Here is a 26,355-nt window from a genome sequence, read left to right on the forward strand (position 1 = left end):
CTCTGCTTCGTTCTTCCTTTGCTGCTTTAACATAGATAGATAGATGGATAGATAGATAGATAGAGAGAGAGAGAGAGAGAGAGAGAGAGAGAGAGAGAGAGATCCCAAGAAAATGATTAATTATGGCTTATGGAAGAGATTACGGCTTGGGTTATGGCTTCTTTGATTACATTGGCTATGGAAGCTTGGAAAAGAGTGGCTATGGAAGCTTGGATTAGAGTGGCTATGGAAGCTTGTCTTAGGATAAGAATGCTTAAAGCTTATGGCTTCCCACCTAATATAATAGAGAACAAAAACTTAAATATCTCCTAATCTGTGCAAAATTAGCCCCTATGCGTGAGACGCAAAAATGCTCAAAACGCCGTTTTCCATGGTTTTTTACAAAAACTTTATAGACTAAGACTTTTTTGGCCTCCCTCATGCAGAGGTGTGAAGTCTCTTACACACTTTCCATTTACCACTGACCACATGTCTTCCATTTTACCACTGACCACATGTCTTCCTCTACCCAAGTTGCCGTGCATGTCCTAAGAGCCTTTTCACATGTAGAAACCTTTTCTTCAAGCATGAAATCTCTACACGTAGGCCTTTATACCACATAAAATATACACTTCCTAGATCTCCTTGCTTGTTTTCGAGCCTAGTCACTACTCAATAAATGTGTAAGCTTCAAATAGACTTCATATGCTTCCCTTTGCTCTTTTTCTCACCAATCATGGAAGCAGAGCCGCACGACAACATATGGTAATGCCCCACTAGATAGGCTACTCAGTTGCCCGGGGGACTCACCATGGAAAACGTACCGCACAATGTAAGTGTAGGGGAGGGGGTTCTTTTTACAAGTTATATAAGTGTATAAGTTAGGGACAGACCCCCAATATTTTATCTCCCAAGCTTAAAAATAAGGAACGGGGGTTTCATTTTTTTTTTTTTTTGGGGGGGGGGGGGGGGGCACTGACCCGGGTTGATTACTTGTAACAATTGGTCACCAATGTGCACTAGAACTGGGATGAATTTAGGGGAAGTTTTTTTTTGGGTCACACATCAAATTTTGCATCAAGCAAGTCATAGATGAGGGCTGATTTGGAGATATTCAAAGGCTGATTTACACGAGCTTTGGATTGGTCAGAATTGGATGAGTAGCCAGAATTCAGGTTGATCGTGCATATATTTGAAAGTCAAACTAAGACACATTGAAGGTACATCTAGTTATCAACAGAAGTGGTTCCTTAGTACATTGCCAGTCACTATGCTATACACTCTTTGTTAGATCATGTGAGACCTAAATTTTACATGTAAGATAGGGGTATGATATTTTTCTTCATAGATTGTCGTATAAGCATAGAAGGGGGGTCATATTTCGTAATATGAGTGGTATATAGGGTTTTTACCAAAGTTGTCCACTCGCAGGTGGCGTCCCATTTTGTATATAGAGTGAATCCCCTGGGCTCAGTTGACCATGTACAATTCTGAGGGTTTATGCGTGTTTGCAAAGGCAAGATTCTTCTGAACACGAATCGGATTAGCTAATTGCTAATCCCCCACAACTACACAAAGTTCCATCATGAAGGATTGCGAAATCAGAGAGTTTTCTCACATGATAACTCGTCCGATTTGAAGAGAATAGTCTCAATGCGTGCGGAAGCATCTAAGACACGCATAGAGGTGTTTGCTCTCTGCTAAAAAACGGTCCAAAACAGAGAATTACAGCATGCTATATTTTTGTGCATGTTTAGGATTTCGCACCTAACTGTAGGGAATTGCTAGGGCATCCTTGGGATACGTGTACATGGATGTAGCCACCTAACAGTGGAAAAATAGAAAATTTACAACTCACCGTAAAGCTTCCAGAATGAGGGGAAAAGTGTCCTAGGCATGTACTTTTGACCTACTGGGATTTTGCACTGTTATGCTTGCAAAATTGGGACAAAAACATTGGATTACAGCCATGGACAGGTCCAGACAGCTTGGTGGGAGTAGGTGAAAGTGATCAGATCGTTTCTTTGCACTAAGAATAAAGAAATACCAAAAGAGGTGCCAGTATTTGGGGCCAATGGGTGTCAACGTCTGCTTGGTAGCACTCTAGCTTCCAAGTTGTGTGTGTTGAAGTGTCAATCCTTGTTACATGTTTTCATTTGCAAAGCTTCTCTGTGACCTTAAGTCTAACGTTTTGGGTGAAAGCCAAAGTCTACCGCCCTACGGGCCGGTTTCCCAAGGAGTGACGGAGTTCCACTCACAATGAGCATTGGCCCCAAACCATGGCGCCCCTTTTGGTATTTCTTTATATTGATTCTAAAAGGTACAAAGTATGGGGGCTTTGCTTTGCATCTCTGCAAGGTGGAATGCTAGAGAGAGTACTTACACTACATTTCTAAAGGCGCGAGGCCTCCCCAAAAGCACTGGGATGAAAAGATATACATACAAAATCTTTGTGTGAAAAATTTGGTGCCCAGAGGGCTGGCAACACAAAATGTGGGCTGTCCCTACAGCGCTGCCACATCAGCATCTGTTTTCGCAAAATGGGGTAGGTCGGTATAGTTTTGCGGCATTAGCAGTTGACACAAAGTTTGAGCCTTTATCTTCTTTTTAGTAGGGTTTTAGGCTCTTGACCATATTGTGTATGGTCAAGTCTTTGGATTTTAGGCCTCTCGGCTATGTCTGCTAAGTATGGCTAGGGTTAGGATTTTAAAGTCCTACCTCCTTTGTCTTTAGTGGTTGCCACGTCACTAATTTGTGACAGAATACCAACATCCAAGAGTCTCCCCCATGTCTAGCCTTGGCACTAAGTAACACCCATATTGAATGTGGGGTGGAGTAATGGGATCGATGGTTCGGGTTGAGGGGTGAGAACTTGAGGCCCACTAAACACGACTGCACAAAAAGCAAGGCACAATGAACTCGACCAGCGAGAATAACGAGACGCACTGCCTGGGTTTAAGCCGGTGACCTTGTAGTCCATGTTGAGGGTCACATAGGCTAACCACCTCACCCACGTGCGCATCATGTATGCCTAGTCATTTTTACGGCCTTATATTGTGAGGTGACATGCATTCCCTAGGCTGTCTAGGCTTAATGCCCGTCCAAGTTTAATTTTTGATCTGACTACTACAACTGTAATCTCCTCGGATTTCACGCGTGAGCTTCTCCACCTTTGATCCCATTGCCTCCCCCTCTCTTTTTTACAAAAAAAGAATCAAAACTCACAGTTGTGAGTGAATTATATTAATCATCCCAAATAATTACAAGGTCTTGTCATGCTCGTGTTGAGCCATAACGTCATCCATGGACCATAATTACATCGGCTAGCAGGGCAGCCATCCCAACCAACTTGCCCCCTTATCCTTGATACATAGGGTCCATTATCATGTTCTTCTGAGATCTTTTACTTACTGATAGAGTCAAGATTTTCCTCCGTCGTAGGCATGCCATCTGCTGAAAACAAGGCACAAGTAGTTCTAGAACCAGTGCTTTGAGTGTTGCTTGCGTAGAGCGTCCATATTATCACTTTTCTTTCTTGTATAATTTCTACAAAGCTTGCCACCGCAAGACCTCCTTCAAACACCTGTTAGTTCCTTGTCTGCCATATATTAAGTAAGAAGAAGTACCGAATGATTTGAGTGCTGATGAGGATGGCAGGACCACCTGAATTCTTCCCTCCTAGGAATAGATCAGTCTTGTAAAAATCAATTTTCCATGTTCTTTGGACCCACTTGCATATTTTCCCTTCGAGGCCTTTGACAGTTGGGCAATCCATGAAGAGGTGAGCCAGATCTTCCCTAGCCAACCTGCACCCCAAGCATCGATCTGCTCCAATCCCTCTTTCCTGAATCTTCACCCCCGTCGGTAGAGCACCTCAAATTACCTTCCACAAAAATACCTTCATGTGTTGCGAAACCTTTGGCTTCCAGATGTTCTCCATTACTTTCTCCCACCTTTCTCCCGGACATTGTTTTTTCCATATCTTGGTAAGGGGCTAGACCAATTCTTATAAGGCATCATTGTCTTGTATATGTCTTTAGAATGGAGTTCCATAAGAGACTGCTTCCAAGCCATTTCCAGGAATTCCAGTCAAACTGCGAATATCAGATATCCATCACTATACTATCAAGCTCTTTCCTCACTTTGTGGACCAGCAAGACCTCCAAGCTATTCAATTGGTACAAGGTAACCAGAAGGTCAATGGTTTTCCAACTCTTGTTGTCAATGTCCCAGAAGTGGCGTAGTTGATTCAGACCCTTATTATTCAGCTTCCTGGCTGTCTCTATCCAATAGGGAATTTGTGGCGGATCTACAACTTTGGAAATCCAGGGCGACCAATGCAAAATGGAGTTCTTGAAGTATCTGGTTTTCCCCCCCACTTTAAGATTTCTGCTGCTCTATTGCATTTTCTTACCAATTCTCTTGCGCTGTCCCCCAGTCTTAGGGTAGTGCATGTCGGGGCTAGCAGCTTATCATGAACCTCCATCCCTCTCCACTTTCCACCTTTCGAGCCAAGTTTAGCTGGTTCTATCATATCTTTGATGATGACATCCCAAACTTGATCCTGTTTAGCCAAGGGAACCACAAATTTGGCGCAACAAGCTTCTGCATGGGCCAGAGGGTTGAGATTTCCGAGGCCTCCTTGATTCACCGGTTAAGCAACTGATTCCCAACGGGCCCATTGCCATGGCCTGGAGGATTTCGTGTTGTTTTTTCATAAAAACCATTTCATTGTTTTTAAGAACTCTTTCTAGTGACACTTAGCCATCTTGAGAAGCGGGCTAGTGAAGGCAATATAAGGAATCATATAGGCATTTATCACTTTTATCCGACTTGGGAATGGGAGAAGAGCATACTCCCACCTACTCATTTTTGTTTTATTTTTTCAAGCACCCACTCAAATCTTTGCTTGTGAGTTACGTCCACCCCCAAGGGGGCTCCCAGATGCTTGAAGATATTCCCTTTTGTGACAATCTCCCTCGACCAGTCAGAAGGGTCAAATGAGTCATTTTCCGATAGGGAGATCAGCCTTGACTTCCCTATATTACACTGGGCCCAGGGGATTCACTCTATATACAAAACGGGATGACACCTGCGAGCAGACAACATTGATAAAACTCATATATACCACTCATATTAAAGAAGATGACCCCCCTTTCTACGCTTATACAACAATCAATGCACAAAACTACCATACCCCTATCTTACATATAAATTTTAGGTCTCACATGATCTAACTGAGTAAAACTAGTCAAAGAGCGTGTAGCATAGTGGCTCGCAACGTACTAAAGAACCACTTTTGTTGATAACTAGATGTACCCTCAATGTGTCTTACTTTGACTTCCAAATTATGTGCCCATTCAGCCTGCACTCTAGCTACTCGTCCAACTTGACCCATCTAAATTACTCAAAAGACATGGTGATAAAGTTGTGTTAGGTTCTCCATGTAAATTTTCATCTATACAAAATCTTTATAGATTTCATCCTTCAACAAATGAAGTATAATCACAAAACAAACAATTGATACAAAGCAATCTTAGTTCTTGCATGTATCTTTGTAGCTATTGACTCACAAGTTCGAGGGGAGAATATTTTGGGAAGCCATGATTTTAAAACACAAAAACTTCATTTTTTGAAGCACACATGTCCAACTGATATAATTAAATAATAACACACACACACACACACACAGAGAGAGAGAGAGAGAGAGAGAGAGAGAGAGAGAGAGAGAGAGAGAGAGAGACAGAGACCAAGCATGAGAGGGGGTATACTCTCCCACACACACGCACTCTCTCTCTCTCTCTCTCTCATTATGTGAAGTGTAAAGTGCAAGAGCTCCATCTCCTTCTCCAAGCTTGTTGAGAAGTTGAGAGCCCACACCAACAATCTTGGCTATGGAATGAAAATTTAACCTACAGCCATGCTTCAATTTTCCATTTTCTTCATCTTCATTACTATGCTATTATGCTATCCTAATCAAGAGAGTGATGATAAGTGAGGAACTATTTCTTTCTTCTATGAATGATTTTTATTCCTCTTTTCTACCCTCATTCCCCGCTAGCTCTCTCCACCTTCAAAGGTGTTTGAGGCCTTGGAGATGAGGCTTGGGATAGTTAATGCTTTTTGCAAAGTTTATGTTATGCCATCTTCATAGCATCACCAAGGTCACAAAGAACACAAAGATTGTATTGTACCAAGTATCTCTTAATGGGAGAATCTATAATACAAACGCATTTTGGAGGGGGGATGGCTTCAAGTAAATCCGGTCCTCAACTATTGTCATGTTCTCTAATACTCTCTATCTCTTGCAAAAGTATTGTTTATGCAAAGTTAATTAAGTACTATGTTTATGTTGTTACCATCAATTAAGTTCAACCTCTATGTTCTCAAAGTGATCTCACAAAAATGCTCACTTTAATTACTTTGATTCCGCTATTCTCAAAGTTCATAGGCCATTTCCATTACATTGGTATCAGAGCATTTGGTTTCTCTTTTCTTACTTAAGAAGAGAGGTCCTCAAGTAGCCTATTAATGGTTGAATTTGTTAATTAGATTAGGGTAAGTGGGAATGCATCTATTATCGGTCTTATTGAGCCCACTATGTGGAAAATGGTGCACACCTTGGGAGCTTTGGTCTTGGTCTTTTTAGACTTGCCTACGGCTTTACCATTATTGAGACATAAGAAGTACAAAAGGAGCTATCCCTTGGCAATTCCGCTATGTTAAACCCGCCCCACTACTCTCTATAATTAACCAATTCCAGTTGTGGGTGTAGATACTTAAGTGCTTATTTTCAACGCTAAGAGGAGTAGAAACTAAGGTTTTGAATTGCCAAAGCATGCACCAAGTAAACACATAAGTATAAATAGCATGGCTGGAAATAACCAAGAGTAAAATGAACATTGATAACTTTGATTTTGCACATAAAGGTGCTAATGATGATGCCCCCATGTTTATCAATTATCATGTTACTAGGTTGCATCAAGCTATGGGCAGCCCTACTTTGCAAGCCGAAGTTACGCACAACTTCATGCTTATGGGATTTCCCTTCCTCTCCAAGAGCAGAGAGAGTTTAGGAGGCCTCTTTATGAGCCTCCCAAAAGAAGACTCTCTCCCATAATAGAGTAGGAATCCAAAGAATGAGAAACAAGTGAATCCCTAAGTCTCTCTAAAGATGTGGCTCCATGAAGACGGTGGTCTAGACTATCGACAACTCCTCCCAAGAGGAAATGGTCAATCCATATTCCTTCTCCTCATCACTCCTAAAGGGAAGAGAGGAAACAAAGGAAGAAAAAGGCAAGAAAGATGTCACCCTCTTCTCCTTCTTCTTCACCTTCCTCCTCTTCCAATGAAATCTATGGATATTCTCCTAGTAAATACGAGAGGGGAGGACATTGCAAAACTTACCCTGCATGGCAAAGGTCCCAAAAGCTCAAGAAAATAAAATAAGGAGGAAAGAGTATCTCTTTTCTTACCTATGATGTCACCTTTGGTGCCACAGACAAAGTATTGTCCTTCATCCAACAATTTGATGCGGCCTTTGGAGACGAGGGCTTCGCGGAGTCCTCCAAGCTACACCATGTAGCTATCCACTTTCAGAAATCGACTCGTCAATGGTGGGCTAGCCTTCATGGCAATGACAAAGCCCCAAAGACATGGAAAACTCCACAAGTTTCCATAATGAAGCAATTCCTTGAAAGCGACGCCAAGGGCAAAGTGCTCACCGAATGGAAAGGTTTGAAGCTACTCTTCAACGATTCTATCCACAAAATATGTAGACAACTTTTAGGATTTACATCTCAAAGCTACAATATTTTAAAGGATAGACTTTCCTGAACAAAAGAAACAATTTTGTGCAGGATTACCTAAAGAAAAGGCCGAGTATGTCAACTCACAACGGCCTAGCACTATCACCAAAGTCATCCAATACACTATGGTTGTTCAAGGATCAATTTCCAACAAGGGGCAAGAAGAAATTTCAAGCCCATGGAAAACAAGGATCAAAATGAAGCTAAAGGGAAGAGCAATGCTCAAAACTCTTCCCAAGGCAACAACAACACCAACAACAACAAGGCCAAGGAGAAAGTAGCTTACAAAGGTAAAAATAAGCTCTCTCCCAAAGAATTAGAGGATTTTCTTAAAAGACCATAAATGCTTTAAGTGTGGGAAGCAAGGACATGGTTATCATTCTTGCCCCAAAAGAAATGTACTCAATGACACTCCTAGAGATTCCATGGTTGAAGCTCCAAAAGAGGATACTCATTGCAAAGGCTCATCACTCTCCTATGCTTGGAAAAAAGGGAGCATGATGTCTTCATCTTGTTTGACCCTGGCTCTACTCACAAATTCATACCAACAGAGTTGGCCACCAAGTTGGGCATTCAAGATCTTGAGATGGGAATACTGTAACTACTGACACAGCTTTCAAGGGATAGCAAGAATCCGTTACTCCCTTGATTGGGCAGTTGAGGCTTCATGTTCAAATCTACGTCTACAAAGAAGATTTTTATTTATCTCTCCTCTTCAACATGAGGATGTTATCCTAGGGTCACCATGGCTCAACCGCATGGCTGCTAGCATGAAGTTCCCTGAAAGGAGAATCTATTTCACCTACAGGGAAAAGAGCATGTACATAGATGCTAATGTTGTAGGGAACACCATATCCCTGGTAAATACGCTTTCTTTTGATAAGTCAATGAAAAGCTCTATTCTTGCACATATGATTTTTGTTAGAGAATCTATAAATGATTCTAATGTTTTCACAAGTAGCAATAAAGGAATCAAGAGGAATTAGAGTTGTCTAATTTCCTAAAGGGATCTCAAGATGTTTTCATTGATGACAACCCTAGTGAGCTACCATGAAATAGAGCTTCTACTAGGAATCTCACCGCCTAATGAACCTCCTTTTTTAGTTTCACAAGCTCAACAAGAGGAGATCATGAGGCAAGTGCATTAATTGGTGGAAAAAGGGATGTTGAGGCCTAGCTCCTCTCCATTCTGCTCACCAATGTTTTTAGTTCAAAAAAAAAGATGAACACACATCACATGTGTGTCGACTATAGAGCACTAAATAGGATCACTTTAAAAAAATGATTTTTCGTGCCGTGGGTAGAAGATCTATTTGATAAGTTACAAGTTTTGGCCTGACAAATTCTCCATCCGCATTCAAACTCACGATGGAAACAAATCTTTAGGCCACTCAAATTCTCTTGATGAGTACAAGTGACACCTCTAGGTAATCTTTCAAGTTATGAGAGAGAATAATCTTTTCATTAATGAAAAGAACAGTGAATTTTTTCTACAAGAGATTCAATATTTAGGTCACATTATCGCTCAAGATGGTATATGCATGGATCCATCAAAGTTGGAGGTAATAAAAGCATGGCCTAATCCAAGGAATCTACATGAGCTAAGAAGATTTATTGGTATGTGTGCATACTATAGACGCTTCATAGAAAAATTCTTTCAAATAGCAGGACCATTGCATGACTTAACAAAGAAGAACGTTAAGTACTCATGGACTGCTAAAGAACAAAATGATTTTGACAAGCTCAAAGAGAAGCTTACCTCCCAACCAGTCCTTATGCTTCCAGATCTCTCAAAGCCATTTGAGGTCCATTGTGATGCTTGTGGTCATTGCCTTGGAGCAGGTTTTCTTCAAGAAGGGCATTCCATAGCATATGAGAGCCGAAGGTTGAATACCGATGAATGGGTCTTGGACATATACAAAAAGGAGCTTTTAGCTATTCTACATGCCCTAGACACATGCACGCACTATCTCTTGGGGGCTCCCCCTCGAGCTCTGCATGTCGCAGAGTCCAAGCATAGTATGAAAACGTCGAAGCTTCTCAGCTCCGAGGGCCTTGGTAAAGATATCCGCTATCTGCTCCTCTGTGCTGACGTAGACCAAGTCGATGTCGCCCGCCAACACTCGCTCTCGAACGTAGTGGTAATGGACCTCTATGTGTTTGGTCCTGGCATGGAACACTGGGTTCCTAGCCAACTGCATGCTGCTGAGGTTGTCACAATGGATGAAAATCTGCTGGTCCACCTGCACTCCCAAGTCCTCAAGTAATGTGCGTAGCCAAGCTACCTCGCACGCCGCAACTGTTGCACCTCTCTACTCAGCCTGTGTGCTCGATAAAGCAACCGTAGGCTGCTTTTTGCTGCTCCAAGTAACAACAACACTCCCAAAAGAGAACATGAAGCCACTGGTAGATCTGCTATCAACAATGCTACCTGCCCAATCTGCATCTGTATACCCATACAATGCTAATGGTGCATCTGTTGCATACAACAATGCGTAGTCAAGAGTACCTTGCACATACCTAAGTTTGCGTCGTACTCCATCCAAATGTGGCTTCCTGGAAAGCTGCATGAACTGACTCTCCAAGCCTATTGTGTAGCTCAAGTCTGGCCTCGTGATAGTCAAGTAGATTAGACTACCCACAATCTTCATGTACATGTTGACATCCTCAACAACATCACCCTTCTCTACACTCAGCTTTGCATTCACATCCAAGGGAATAGAAATTGGCTTACAATCAACCATACCATACTTTGACAACATGTCCAAAGCATATTGTCTCTGTGATAGCCATACACCCTCTGGAGTCCTGATCACCTCAATGCCAAGAAAGTAGCGCAACTCGCCTAAATCTTTCATTTCAAACTCCTGTTTGAGAAGACCCTTCACATGGTCAATCTCCATAGCATTGTCACCAACAATAATAAGGTCATCTACATATATGGTAATGACCACAATCCCCACATCACTCTCACGTACATAGAGTGAATGATCAGCATGAGCTCTCCTAAAACCAATACTGACAAGATACTTGGCAATCCTGTCATACCATGCTTTAGAGCCCTACTTCAAACCATACAAAGCTTTGAGAAGTCTGCATACATAATCTGGGTAACCTGGATCGACATAACCAAGTGGCTGATCCATATACACTTCCTCTTGCAACTCACCATTCAAGAAGGCATTCTTTACATCCATTTGATGCATAATCCATCCTCTAGATGCAGCCACTGCTATGACAGCTCTCACAGTCGTCATCTTTGCCACTGGAGCAAAGGTCTCCTCATAGTCTATGCCATACGTCTGTGCATAACCCTTTGCAACCAGCCTTGCCTTGTGACGGTCAATGTTACCATCATACTTATGCTTGGTTTATACACCCATTTACAACCAATAGATTTCTTGCCACTTGGCAATGGCACCAACTCCCATGTGTTGTTTGCTTCCAATGCAGCCATCTCTTCATTCATTGCATCATCCCAATGCATATTTCCAACTGCATCCTCAAAACATGTGGGCTCCACATCCTGTATCACCTTAGCCATGTAGGCTTGGTGATGCGCTAGATACCCATCATAAGTCAATTTCTAAACTGGATTTCTGACTCTATTAGATCTGCGCGGTTCTGGGTCACTCCTTTCCCCTCTAGCATCTTCTTGTACTTTCCTTACACCAGGTGTCCTGACAGCCGGAATTCCAAATTCCTCATCAAGACTTTGTTCAGAACCATCTGAATCCATGTCTACATGTGAAAAACCTGATGATGCATCAGCCATAAAGGGAGGTTCATCAACCTTTTCCTTTCCTTTTCGTGATACATTCTCTGCACCTGTTGGTGGAGTAACCTGCGTACGTAGTCTACCATTCCATGGTTTCTCAACAGAGCCACGAGAAGAGGACTCTTGTGGTCCACTCAAAACCTGTGACTGTGGCCTCACATTTTGTACAACCACATCATCTTTTACATCAGCCCCAATAGTACCTGTACCCCTTTTGTTCAAGGGAATATCCCACAAGAATACATTTCTCTGCTTTAGGATCCAATTTCCTACACAACTCATCTGGTACATGCACGTAAGCTATGCAGCCAAACACTTTCAAGTGTGCCAAATCAGGCTTTGTACCTGTAAACTTTTCCTCAGGTGTTACATCATGCACCGCAGCTGTAGGTGTCCTGTTCATAATGTACACAACTGTATTTACGGCTTCAGCCCAGAAATGATGAGGCATGTTCTTCTCATTCATCAATGCACGTGCAACCTCTGCAATGTGCCTGTTTTTCCTTTCTGCGACCCCATTCTGTTGTGGAGTATATCTACATGTAAACTGCTTGCGTATACCATGCATTCACAGAAAATCTGAAAAATCATTGGAGAAGTACTCTCCCCCTCCATCTGACCTCAATGTCTTGATTTGCATATCTGTCTCCTTCTCAATCATGACTTTGAAGTCTTGAAAGTGACCAAACACTTCACTTTTGTTACGCATGAAGTAGACCCATACTTTCCTTGTATGGTCATCAATGAAAGAGACATAATACCTGCAACCATGTATACTTGCAGTATCGGTTGGACCCCAAACATCTGTGTGCACCACCTCAAGTGGCTTTTTACATACATTGCGCTCATGTGGAAATGAGCCCTTTGACTGTTTTCCAAACTGGCATGCTGCACACACTTTATGCATACCATCCACCTTGAATTTGGGCAAACCTTTTACAATCTGTTTTGATTGCATGCTGCGCAATCTCTGCTCATTGACATGGCCAATGCGTTTGGCCAAATGTCAACATCAGCCACAACACCTGTGCCCTGTGCAAATAATGCAGCTTTTACCTCAGGCACGTCTACATTCAGCGTAAACATTCTGCCCACACATTTGCCCTCTGTGATCACCTTACAGCCATTCTGGAAATCTTCTACATAACAGCCATTTGGATTGAAGCGAACCTGCAAACCATGCTCAACCATTTGTCCAACAGAAACAAGATTCTTTGTAATGTTTGGGACATGAAGTACATTTGCTAAGTACTTTGATTTTCCACTCTTCGTATTTAGAGGTATGTCCCCTACATGAGCAATGGGGTGAGCTGTGTCATCTCCTGTCTGCACATAGCCTGACACATCTAGTTTACGCATATCTCTAAACCACTCTCCACGAGACGTCATGTGATTAGAGGCACCTGAATCCACATACCAAACATCATCTTGGGTGGAATTCTCTGCAGTCATTATATTCATTACATGCTGCATAACAAACATGCGCTCGTTTTTGCTGTCATTTGCATCTCTGCTAGTAGATGCATAGTTGCCCTGTTCTCTCTTTCCACTTTCTTTTCCCTTTGGACAGTCACGTGACATGTGACCTCTTTCACCACAAGTCCAACATTCTCTGCTATCTAGAGTATGTTGCTGCCTGCTTGATCCTGCACCATGACCTCTTTGACTCCCCCTGCCTTGAGACTGGTTTCCCCTGCCACCTGTATTGTTTTGATTTGATTGACCTTCCAGAAATTGGCCCCTGCAACCCCTTGGGCCTCGACCACGATCTCTACCTCTACCTCTGTTGGAGTTAGAATAGAAGGCCTGTTCAGAATTATTTCTGCCATGAGAAGAAGATGTGTCAAGGTTCTTCTCCTCAAGAATAAGCATAGAAATCAAATATTGGAACACGGGGATGTCGTCTCTTGTATTCATGGAAGACCTAAAATATACATACTCATCTCCTAAACCATTCAAGCATGCACGGACAATGTCATCGTCTTCCACTGAGACTTTAATACATCCAAGAGCCTCAATGATACTCTTGATCTTCAAGGCATAATCATTGATCGAGAGGTTGTTCCTCTTAACCTGATTTAGCTCCAACTTTAGTTGAAGCTTCCTGGCCTTGGTGTTCACCTCGAACACTCTACCTAAGTTTCTCCATGCAATGGCGTGGGTTTCAGCATCTTGTAGATAGCCCATCATGCCATCTGTGATGCTCATAGAAAGCCAATACATCACTTTGATTTGGCCTTGTTGCCAGTCCCTCAAAGCTTTCCTTTGTTTTGCTGTAGCATTTGCCTCGGGAATCTCTAGTTCCTTTTCATTGTCTCCTTCTACATAGTCCCAATAACCTTTTCCTTTTAGGAAATTTGTTATTCTGAACTTCCATGCAGGGTAGTTATTTTTCTCAAGCTTCTCAGTAACAATCTGACTGAAACCGTCAGACATCTTGAAGCACTAAGACAAAATAGCTGTAATCTGCAAAAACCTGCAAATCTGCTGAACCTGCTATCGTGGTACCTGTAACGCTTTCTACACTCAACAAGTGTCCACAATCAAGCGTACATACAACCACTGTACTTGTACAGTAAATCTCTGTATACTGCACTTTGGAGACCTACTCAGAAACTTGTGCGAAAAACCCCGTAGTGGATGCCAGCTCAAGGTGTAGAGCTCGACATCTCAACACCATTCACCTTAGGGGATGGCTATCTTCCAAACGGAAATAGGCTATGTGTTACTCACTCATACAATAAGAATGTCATGTATGAATCCCATGATTCTCATTATGCAGGGCAAAGAGGGATTGCATAATCTATTCTTTCAAAGGAGTAGAAGTGTATTTCTGTTGGTCTACCATGAAAAGTAAAAATACAAGAGTATGTTTCAAAATGCGTGGTATACCAGAAATTGAAATTTGATTGAGGGAAGAAACTTGGATTGTTTTAGTCGACAAGATTAGCAAGAAAACACACTCTATGCCTCTCAAAAATACTATTAAGGCACATCAAACGGCAACCCTCTTTAGATCTCAAATTTACAAGTATCATGGCTTGCCAACATCCATAGTGTCGGACAAAGATCCTAGAATGACTAGTAATTTCTAGAAGGGTCTCTTTGAGAATCTAGGAAGTAGATTAAATTTCTCTTTTGGCCTATCATCCACAAACAGATGACCAAAGTAAAATAACTAATCTAACGATTCTTGAATCTACTAATAACCTATGTCATGGAAGTAGATCAACGTTCTCAATGAGAGAATTACCTACCTCTCATAGAGTATGCGTACAATGACATTGTACACACTTCTATGAGGAAAGCACCTCTGGAGGATAAAGAGGAAATATCGAAAAGTCCCTTACTACTTAAAGTATATGGGAATATCTTCGTTTGCTAATGAATATAGCCGAGACTTACAAGAATCTTTTCCAAAGATTAAAAAGGTTATATCCATCTCACAACAAAGGCAAAAAGGGCTGCTGCTAATAAGCACATAAGAGCCTTAGCTTTTAAGAAAAATGATTGGGTCTTGCTAAAGTTTCTCAAGGATCATCTTAGGCATACTACGAGCAAGGATCCTACGAGCCACCAAGAGTATTATGCTAAACTAGCAAAAAGATACTATGGTCCTTTCTTTTAAAATTCTTAAGCCAATCAATGAGATGGCTTATTAGTTGAAGTTGCCCAACCATTGGCTCATTCACAACGCTAACCATGTGAGAACACTCAAGCCTTACAAAGGAGAGCCACCAAAAGAACCAATAATGGAGGACCCGCCAGAGATCAAAGATCAAGAAGAGGGGTTGCAGCCCAAATCGATTCTTTGACACGAAAACCAGGTATTAAGAAACGGTAAGATTATCCGACAATATCTTATTAAGTTCAAGAATTATCCTTTTAAAGATGCTAGATAGATGCAAGGAACCTAGCTTAAGGATAATATGAATCTTGCCAATGCTTACAATGCTACACTAGAGTAAGCAAATGAAAATCCATATTGAATGAACAATGTTTTTGTCTTATAAGATTCATTTCCTTTCTTTTATTGTTTCTTTTGTTGTGCACAAAATTCAAGAAGTATGCATGCTTAGGATCATGTTTGTGGATGACGTCTCACAAACACCAATTAGAACTCTTTACTCTAGTTTGGAAGTATGATATGGAGTAAAGAGCAGACATGCTTGCGGAAGCTAAGTCTCTCGAGCACCAAACGAATTAGTCATCCATTTTGGAATGATGTCATAGGGTAAAAACAGATCCTCTACCCGCTAAGAAACATTGACTAATGACTAGGCTTTATCTTCTCTACCTCATAATCAAGAACGCCTATGATTTCAAGAGAGAGGTAATGTCATAAAATATAATATCTAACTTTACCAAATGATTTTCTCGTATTAAACTGATCACTTAATATGGTAAGATAAAAGGGGAACAACAGTTAGGATATAGATATGTGCTTCTAGACCTATTTCAATAGGGACCAAAAGGAGAAATGGTTGCATCTCAATAGGGGTCCAAAAGGAGACGGTCTACCAAAGAGAAATGTGCAATAAGTGCTTCTAGATTTACCTCAGCAAGGGACCAAGAGGAGAGATGGTTACATCTCAATAGGGGTCCAAAAGGAGGTAGTCTATCAAAGAGAAATGTGCATCTAATGGAGCTTAAAAGACCTTAGGATTAGATTTATTAAAGACCTCCAAAAGTTAGTGTTAAAAATTCCTTTGACTTAGGCAAGCTAGGGCTTACCTTGAGGTGGGAATCCCACCCAAGTATGAGGTACTTGTCGGCTTGCTAACTAAAGTGCTGAAAGTGTTTGTGGAAACCTTGCCCAAAGCTTGAGGTGATTTTTATGCTTAAATAGCTAAGGCTTTTTAAGTGTTCAATTCAAAGATAAACTCTCAAGAGGCATAAAAAATTTTCATGCTTAAAAGACTAGGTGCTTGAAGTGTTCAATTCACACAAAATGACTTAAGAAGCATAAAAGACACATGTTAAGATATCCTCCACATGTGACCCTCATTATGTGCTTCAATCCTATTGGATAGGCTTTCAAGGGGTCCAATGAAAATTTAGATGCATAAAAATAAATAATTAAGTTCTTTCTCTCAAAGAGGAAAAAGAGGACACATGTCCAAATGATATAATAAAATAATGAGAGAGAGAGAGAGAGAGGTGGACCAGGCATGAGAGGGTTTATACTCTCCCACACACACACTCTCATTATGTGAAGTGTAAAGAGCAAGATCTCCATCTCCTTTTCCAAGATTGTTGAGAAGTTGAGAGCCTATACCAACAATCTTGGCAAAGGAAAGAAAATCCAACCAAGAGCCATGCTTCAATTTTCCATCTTCTTTATATTCATTACTATGCTATTATGCTATCCTAATCAAGAAGAGTGATGATAAGTGACGAACTATTTCTTTCTTCTATGAATGATTTTTGTTCCTCTTTTCTACTCTCATTCCCCGCTAGCTCTCTCCACCTGTGAAGGTGTTTGAGGCCTTGGAGCTGAGGCATGTGATAGTTAATGCTTTTTGCAAAGTTTATGTTATGCTCATGATGCATGAAGCTTTCCATCTTCATAGCATCATCAAGGTCACAAATAATACAAAAATTGTAGTGTACCAAGTCTCTCTTGATGGGAGAATTTATAATACAAACGGATTTTGGAGGGGGGATGGCTTCAAGTAAATCTGGTTCTCAACTATTCTCATGTTCTCTAATACTCTCTATCTCTTGCAAAAGTATTGTTCATGTAAAGTTAATTAAGTACTATGTTTATGTTGTTACCATCAATTAAGTTCACCCTCTATGTTCTCAAAGTGATCTCACAAGAACGCTCACTTTAATTCTCTTAATTCCTCTATTCTCAAAGTTCATAGGCAATTTCCATTACAAGAGGTAGCTTCCCCTTTGCACATATTGACACAGAAAGGAGTCCCTTTCTCGTGGGGACCAACAGAGGTGACAACGTTAACGTAAAGAAAAACTGACTATTGGACTAGTGTTGGCTTTACCAGACTTGCAAAAGCCATCCAAAGTACGTTGTGATGCTTGTGATTGTAGTCTGGGAGCGGTCTTAATGCAAGAAGGCCATGTGATTGCCTATGAAAGCCGATCATTTTCCAGGAAAAAATTGACAATATAGATTTATGAGAAGGAGCTATTGGCAGTGATCCATGCTCTTACTCAGTGGGGACATTACCTACTCAGAGCCGATTCATGGTCTTTACTGATCATCAGATTTTACACTACTTCTTGTTACAGAAGCAGCTTTCAAAAAAGCCGACGCGGTGGGCTAACATCTTGTCACATTTTCACTTCCAGATTGTCCATGTGCAGGGATAGAAAGACTTGGTGGCAGATGCATTGTCTTGGAAGCCCTTAGTCTTGGCTATTTTCCGCAATCCATCATAGAAGCTTTGAGGATATGGTTGATCAGGATGCCACCGATATGGATTTTTCCAATATATTCACTCGAATATAGAATGGGGAGGTAGTAGCACGATATTCCATACATGATAGCTACTTGATGAAGAAGACAATGTTGTGCATCACATAGCCATTGAGAGAAAAGGGAGTGCCATTGTCCACCTTTTACGGGTCACCCTGGCATCGACACCACCTTGAAAGGTGTGGAGCATTATTTCTTTTGGACGAGACTCAAGAAGGATGTGGACGACTTTGTTCGCAGTTGTTTAGTATGCCCGAACGTCAAGATTGACAGGCATAAGGCATAGGGATTACTACAGACTTTACCCATTCCCACCTGTCCCTGGGAAAGTATTGCAATGGATTTCATTTTTTATCTCCCGAAGACACAGAGTGGACATGATGGCATTTGGACTATCATTGACAGATTTAAGCAAGCAAGCTTACTTCATTCCAATGAAGAAAACAATCAAGCCGGATCATTGAGCGAGACTGTTCATTGTACAGATATATTGATTACATGGCATGCCTGAGACAATAGTCACTAACAGAGATCCCCAATTCATGAGTTTGTTTTGGAGGGCTATTTGGGAGAACATTGTCACACGATTGTTGTTCTCGTCATCATTCCTCGCGCAGGTAGATGGGAAATCTTAGATTGAAAATTCAGTTGTTCTGGATTTATTGAAGTCTTACATCTCTGATCAGACAGAAGACTCAATGTAAACTATATATTCCCTTGGTGGAATTCCCTACAATAACACGGTTCACTCTTCAATGGGGGAGGTGCCATTTGAGACCATTGAAGGGGTGCCCCAAAGGATCCACCCTTTCTCAACACTAAAGATAAGATTTTAGAAGCCGTCCAATACACAACAGACTTGGACATTGCTTTTGCCAAGGTTCGGGAGGCTTTAGAAAAATCTCAAGAACAACATAAGAAGATAGCAGATCGACATCGCCAAGATTTGAAATTAAAGGAAAGATGAAAGGTAAAGTGATTTGGCGGTTCTTGGTTAAATTCGAGAACTATCCCTCATTGGATGCAAATTGGATGGAGGCGTAATCAACGGCAATTACAATTCTTTCAAGAGGTGGGTATGTCACAAATTGATGATGTGGCAGTGCCCGGACACACATACACACACACACGATTTTTGTCGTTATTGCTTTTAGACAGTGCTAGAATTTGGGAGCCGTTGCTTTTAAGTCTAATGTTTTTGGGGCTTTGCTTTTAGCATCCCTTATAACTTATAAATTGAACCCAAGGGGCTCACTCTGCAGAGCATCTAGTCGTAGAGTATGAGAGCAAGCACCCGCGGGCTATTGTACTTTTCTCAAAGATTAATATAAAAGAAATACCAAAAGGGGCGCCAGTTTTTGGGGTCAGTACCGCTTGGCATTGAGCTACATCGGGCTGTGTCGACTCTCTTTTGATTTTATGAAATGATTTGAAGTGAATCTGTGCTGTGTCACGACAAAATCTTGACTTGGGGTGTCCAAGTTTGTTACATCGTCATCGGCGTGAATTGTTGTGTTCACCTACTGATTGGGTACTTTTACGGTTGGAAAAGGCAAGGTTAAATAAGATGAAGGGCAAGGAAAGGTTGTTTTCAAAGCTCAGCATGCGTAACTATGGGCCTTTTCAAGTGCTTGATAAGATCAACGATGTTGCTTATAGGATGAAATTTCCTGACACTTGGAAGATTCATAATGTGTTTCACGTGAGTCTTCTAAGACCCTTTGTGGGTGATGTGCCAGAAGATATGCCACATAAGGATCATCCAAAAGTTGATGAACTTGATGAAATCTTGGTACCTGAGCATATTTTGGCCGGGATTTTGGCACATAAATAAAGAAAAGTTAAGGGACAGGTTGCAAGACGCTATTTGGTGAAGTTCAAGAACTATCCACCTATGTATGCAAAGTCGATGGAAGAGCATGAACAGTCAGAGTCACCAAAGGTATTGAAGCTTTACCTTGAGGCCTTTGGGGTACAACCTACGTATGCCCTAACCCAACGTGTTCAAAGGAGGGGTAATGATGGAGCTAGCACATCAAATGTACATATGGATTCAGTGCAATAGAAGTGTGCACCGCTCTTCAAGTATTAAAGGTATTATGCTCACTTTTATCATAGATGGAAATGACAAAAGTATGAAGGTCTCATTAAGTCATTTGTATCTATGTTTAAAATCATGCTAACAATACAAGATCATCAATGGCATGTATGTATGGTATGCAATCGAGGACATGAAAACTCATAATTTGTCACGAGGACATGGCAACTACTAACCTTAGTTGTTGGTTTCTTTGCGATGATTTTTATTTAATTTTTGGGACCCACTTTTTGAAGTCACAAATGACCAAACATGACGTGGCCAGTGTGAAACGATCGACAACCGAGAGTTTCACCCGCAGTTGCAAAGGGCAGGTAGCCATGAGATGGTCGGGCCAGTCGACATTGGAATTCGAGCAGTAAAAGGGTGTCTAGGCTGAGTTCAAAGTCATTTAGGCCCCCTTGCTACACTTATAAATCGGTGATTAAAAGGGTGTCTAGGCTAAGTTCAAAGTCATTTAGGCCCCCTTGCTACACTTATAAGTCAGTGGGTACTAGGAATTAACTCTAAAGAGGCAAACTGAACACATGGAGACTGTGCAACACTTTGCTTCTTTTAGCCAGAAGGGGGGCCCTCCAAATTGAGAGAGGAGGCTGATTTGCAACTCATTGTGCTTTATAGTGTGGGGGTGAGTAGTGGGTGCAGGTGATCACAGCTTTAACAGAAATCTTGCCTTCTCCCTTGTCTCATGCAACACCATGACCTGCTCTCGCATATATCTCTCTCCCCTTTGTCACATTGTCGAGGGATTTGTGGTCGAAAGGTGAGCCGCGAAGGCGTGGGCCTTTGACTGGTGAGAGGTGTGAGGAAGAGAGTTGCAACATACACAATTAATGTAAACAAAGCTTTAAACTGACAAGTTAAACAAGATTCTGAAGCTTGATTATCCAAAGCACACAATTAACATAACCATTGCTTAAATTAAATGTTAATTGTGGATTTTAATATACTTATGTCGGTTTAATCTGCCTTAATTGGCCTATCAAGCTTGCCTTGATAATATCCCTCTCCTTATTTCTTCCTCTACGGATTTATATAATATATATATATATATATATATATATATATATATATATATATATATATATATATATATATATATATATATATATATATATATATATATATATATATATATATATATATATATAGAGAGAGAGAGAGAGAGAGAGAGAGAGAGAGAGAGATCCCAGGAAGATGATCAATTATGGCTTATGGAAGAGATTACAACTTGGGTTATGGCTTCTTTGATTAGAGTGGCTATGGAAGATTGGAAAAGAGTGGCTATGGAAGCTTGGATTAGAGTGGCTATGGAAGCTTGTCTTAGGATTAGAATTCTCAAAGCTTATGGCTTCCCTCCTAATACAATAGATAATGAAAACTTAAATATCTCCTAATCGGTGCAGAATTAGCCCTTGTGTGTGAGACGCAAAAATGCTCAAAACGCTACTTTCCTTGTATTTTACAAAAATTTTACAGACTCTTTTTCGGCCCTCCTTCATGAAGAGGTGTGAATTCTCTCACACACTTTCCGTTTAACCACCACTAACCACATGTCTTCCACTACCCAAGTTGCCTTGCATGTCCTAAGAGCCTTTTCACATGTAAAAACCTTTTCTTGAAGCATGAAATCTCTACGCTTAGTCCTTCATAACCACGTAAAACATACAGTTCCTGGATCTCCTTGCTTGTTCTTGAGCCTGGTCACTGCTCAATAAATGTGTAAGCTTCAAATAGACTTAATCTGCTTCCCTTTTCTCTTTTTGTCATCATGGAAGCGGAGCCGCATGACATCCACCCCCTCTGAACCTGCACAGCCTCCGGTTTGTGCCAAGCGGTCTTCAATCTACATTTGCTATAAGCACTTAGAGCGCTTTTTCATCCTTAATATCACATAATTGGTAAGTACATGTAAAACAAAATAAGTCTTAAACCATATCATCAATGGTCTAGCTCAAATATTTGGTAGTTGTCCATTGCATATCTTTGAACCATAAATGTTGTGTCTCCAAATCACTCAATTATGAAAAATCTGTTTAGTGAACTCCGTCTGACTCAAGTGCTCCACTTAATGATGCACATGGATTGACCATCAAGCTCGGGTTGGGGAACCCTTTCAATCTCAAGTATGCCTTACTCTCTCTGCACACGAAATGACCGTCAAGTCCTTTACTTCAAGTTCTGGTAGCAGAACCAACTGAAAAGATGTGAAGATACTTTATCAATTGTCCAAAGATGTCAACTGGAAGCTAGCCATGTAGGATTACTTGAGCACAAAACCCAAAACTCTGTTGTTCATAGCATAAATCGAAAAAAAAAACCTAGTGCCAAGTAAACTATTACAAGAAAATAATTGGTATCCTTGAATTTGCAAGTTGCACTCTAATAGCCCCCAAGATCAAATGGGACAATAAGAAATTGACCCAATAGTGGAGAAGCATAATATCCACATGAGCATACATTTCTTGTATCAATCAACATTAAACCTTTCTGGTGTAGGTGTGCTATTCCTGGATCAAATAGAATGCAACCAAAATGCATATTCACAAGTAACCATCCGTATTGAACCTACTTTTGAAGATCCTTAGAATCTTTTGGATCAAATACCATTAATAGAACATAGCATTGATGGGCCCCACAATATACTAGAGCATCACCTGAAGCATAGTGCAACACCCATATCCCATAAACTCGTGGCAACTTAAGCTCGTTACTAGTAATCCTTAAAGAGCATTGACTCCCTTTTATTGGCAGCCAAACCATCACTAACTTAAACGTTATTAAAAACGGTAGCATCCAAATTTTACCATAATCGGATCCAAGAAAATAAAGAAACCTATACAAATTTTTGAGTACCGATGGTGATGTAGCATCATCACCCCCTCTAGCTTCATAGCCATCATGAAGAACCTTGGAACAATTTGGACCTATATCAAAAGAGACATCTTTACTTGGAATTTGAGCTCAATCATGGAAATCAACTTTAGCCTGTAAATCTTCATCCATAGCATCCTTAGGAAAACCACTCTTCAAAACCTCACCATTCATCAGAAATGTAGGAGTTACCTCCTCTTGCAGTCCCTGTATAAGCATAGAAGTAGAATCTCCATGGATAACCTGCTCACAACCGACACGATCTAGACAATCTTCAAACTCATCAATGTCGTACTCTGCTTCCTCATTTGCATCCCTTCTACTTAGCAATACATTATAAAATTGTGAAGGATCATCTGGCACCCCCTTTGAAGAGGTACAGGCATCAAAAAGCTCTTCTACACACTGTTATAATCATCTTCTTCAAATCTAGTCAAGAAAACATCAATTATGGCATCTTCTTCTGTGATAACAACATACACAAACATATTGTTAGTAGCAATCATATGTTCATGGACATTCTCAGGCTCATCCTGTGCTGGGTCCACAATCTCGGTCACTTCATCTACTACTGCTGTGTATATAATAGCTTTATTGATGCAATCATCTGCAGCAAACATGTTGTCTTGCTCGGCTATGTTGATGATATTTTCACTCGTATTCTGTAGAGGCTCATATGCTCGATGAAATCCTTCAGAATAACCTCTATCAATTTCAGCAGCTTGTGAACCACTTGCTGTACAGTCTACGTTTTCACTGGGACCATTATTGGAGGTAGCATCCATACAAGCAATCTTTGAAAAAAATTCATATAATTCTGTTTCAAAATTAAATTCATCATTTACCTTTTCCATGTTCCTCAAAATATGCTCCTCTGAAACTGAATCTGCTACTTCCAATTCTGCATTTGCTTTGTCTTTGCTTCTTGCAAAAATATGCTCCCAAAATTCATCATAATTAAGGAACTGCATCTAGCTCCCTTCTCCTTTGTAGAAGACAATCTGGGCTCGTTCAATAATCTCATTCATTGTCACCTCAATAATCCTTGAGCTTTCATGAACAAACCCATCTACAAAATAGTCCCACTGTGTGGGATATGTTTTTGCCAGTCCTTGAACCTTATCTTTAAATTCAGAGGTTACAACTTCTTCAGAAGTCGCAATCATCCGATCTTCTAGAATTCCTCGGCTTCATCTCTGCTTTATAGCATGCAAGGAGTCCATTTGGATCATGTCCTTGAAAAATACCACACGGTCCATGTACGGCATCAAGTGCCATCACCACTGCATCATCAATTCATTTTCATAGCTTTTACTTCTTGCAAACATCCTTGAAATAATCCCAACATTTTTGGCAAATCTGCAACTGCTAGAGTTTTATCAAATCCATTGGAATTTTAATCTTCCATAAACTGCATCAACTGTTCTAGCATCTCCATCTTTACCTCGCACCCCGGCTCCTTTTGCGTCGGGTTCACCAAGAATGTTGAGGGACTTGTGGTTGAAAGGTGAGCCAGGAAGGCGAGGGGACTCTGGATGTGAGAGGTGTGAGGACTCGAGAGTTGCAACAGACACAATTAATGTAAACAAATCTTGAAACTGACAACTTGAACAAGATTCTGAAGCTTAACTACCCAAACTAGACAATTAACAGGACCGTTGCTTAAATTAAATGTTAATCGTGGAGTTTAAGTTCCTTATATCTGTTTAATCTACCTAATTGGCCTGTCAAGCTTTCCTTGATAATATTCCTATGCTGCTTTAACATAGATAGATAGATAGAGAGAGAGAGAGAGAGAGATCCCAAGAAAATGATTAATTATGGCTTATGGAAGAGATTACGGCTTGGGTTATGGATTCTTTGGTTACAGTGGCTATGGAAGCTTGGAAAAGAGTGGCTATGGAAGCTTGGCTTAGGATAAGAATGCTCAAAGATTATGGCTTCCCTCCTAATATAATAGAGAACAAAAACTTAAATATCTCCTAATCTGTGCAAAATTAGCCCCTATGCGCGAGACGCAAAAATGCTCAAAATGCCGTTTTCCATCTTTTTTTACAAAAACTTTATAGACTAAGACTTTTTTGGCCTCCCTCATGCAGAGGTGTGAAGTCTCTCACACACTTTCCATTTTACCAGTGACCACATGTCTTCCTCTACCCAAGTTGTCGTGCATGTCCTAAGAGCCTTTTCACATGTAGAAACCTTTTCTTCAAGCATGAAATCTCTACACGTAGGCCTTCATACCACATAAAACATACACTTCCTAGATCTCCTTGCTTGTTTTCGAGCCTGGTCACTACTCAATAAATGTGTAAGCTTCAAATAGACTTCATATGCTTCCCTTTGCTCTTTTTCTCATCAATCATGGAAGCAGAGCCGCACGACAACATATGGTAATGCCCCACTAGATAGGCTACTCAGTTGCTCGGGGGACTCACCATGGAAAACGTACCGCACAATGTAAGTGTAGGGGAGGGGGTTCTTTTTACAAGTTATATAAGTGTATAAGTTAGGGACAGACCCCCAATATTTTATCTCCCAAGCTTAAAAATAAGGAACGGGGGTTTCATTTTTTTTTTTTTTTGGGGGGGGGGGGGGGGACTGACCCGGGTTGATTACTTGTAACAATTGGTCACCAATGTGCACTAGAACTGGGATGAATTTAGGGGAAGTTTTTTTTTGGGTCACACATCAAATTTTGCATCAAGCAAGTCATAGATGAGGGCTGATTTGGAGATATTCAAAGGCTGATTTACACGAGCTTTGGATTGGTCAGAATTGGATGAGTAGCCAGAATTCAGGTTGATCGTGCATATATTTGAAAGTCAAACTAAGACACATTGAAGGTACATCTAGTTATCAACAGAAGTGGTTCCTTAGTACATTGCCAGTCACTATGCTATACACTCTTTGTTAGATCATGTGAGACCTAAATTTTACATGTAAGATAGGGGTATGATATTTTTCTTCATAGATTGTCGTATAAGCATAGAAGGGGGGTCATATTTCGTAATATGAGTGGTATATAGCGTTTTTACCAAAGTTGTCCACTCGCAGGTGGCGTCCCATTTTGTATATAGAGTGAATCCCCTGGGCTCAGTTGACCATGTACAATTCTGAGGGTTTATGCGTGTTTGCAAAGGCAAGATTCTTCTGAACACGAATCGGATTAGCTAATTGCTAATCCCCCACAACTACACAAAGTTCCATCATGAAGGATTGCGAAATCAGAGAGTTTTCTCACATGATAACTCGTCCGATTTGAAGAGAATAGTCTCAATGCGTGCGGAAGCATCTGAGACACGCATAGAGGTGTTTGCTCTCTGCTAAAAAACGGTCCAAAACAGAGAATTACAGCATGCTATATTTTTGTGCA

The sequence above is a fragment of the Adiantum capillus-veneris genome, chromosome 23 (genome assembly GCF_014529385.1).
Source record: "Adiantum capillus-veneris isolate H3 chromosome 23, ASM1452938v2, whole genome shotgun sequence".
Classification (NCBI taxonomy): domain Eukaryota; kingdom Viridiplantae; phylum Streptophyta; class Polypodiopsida; order Polypodiales; family Pteridaceae; genus Adiantum; species Adiantum capillus-veneris.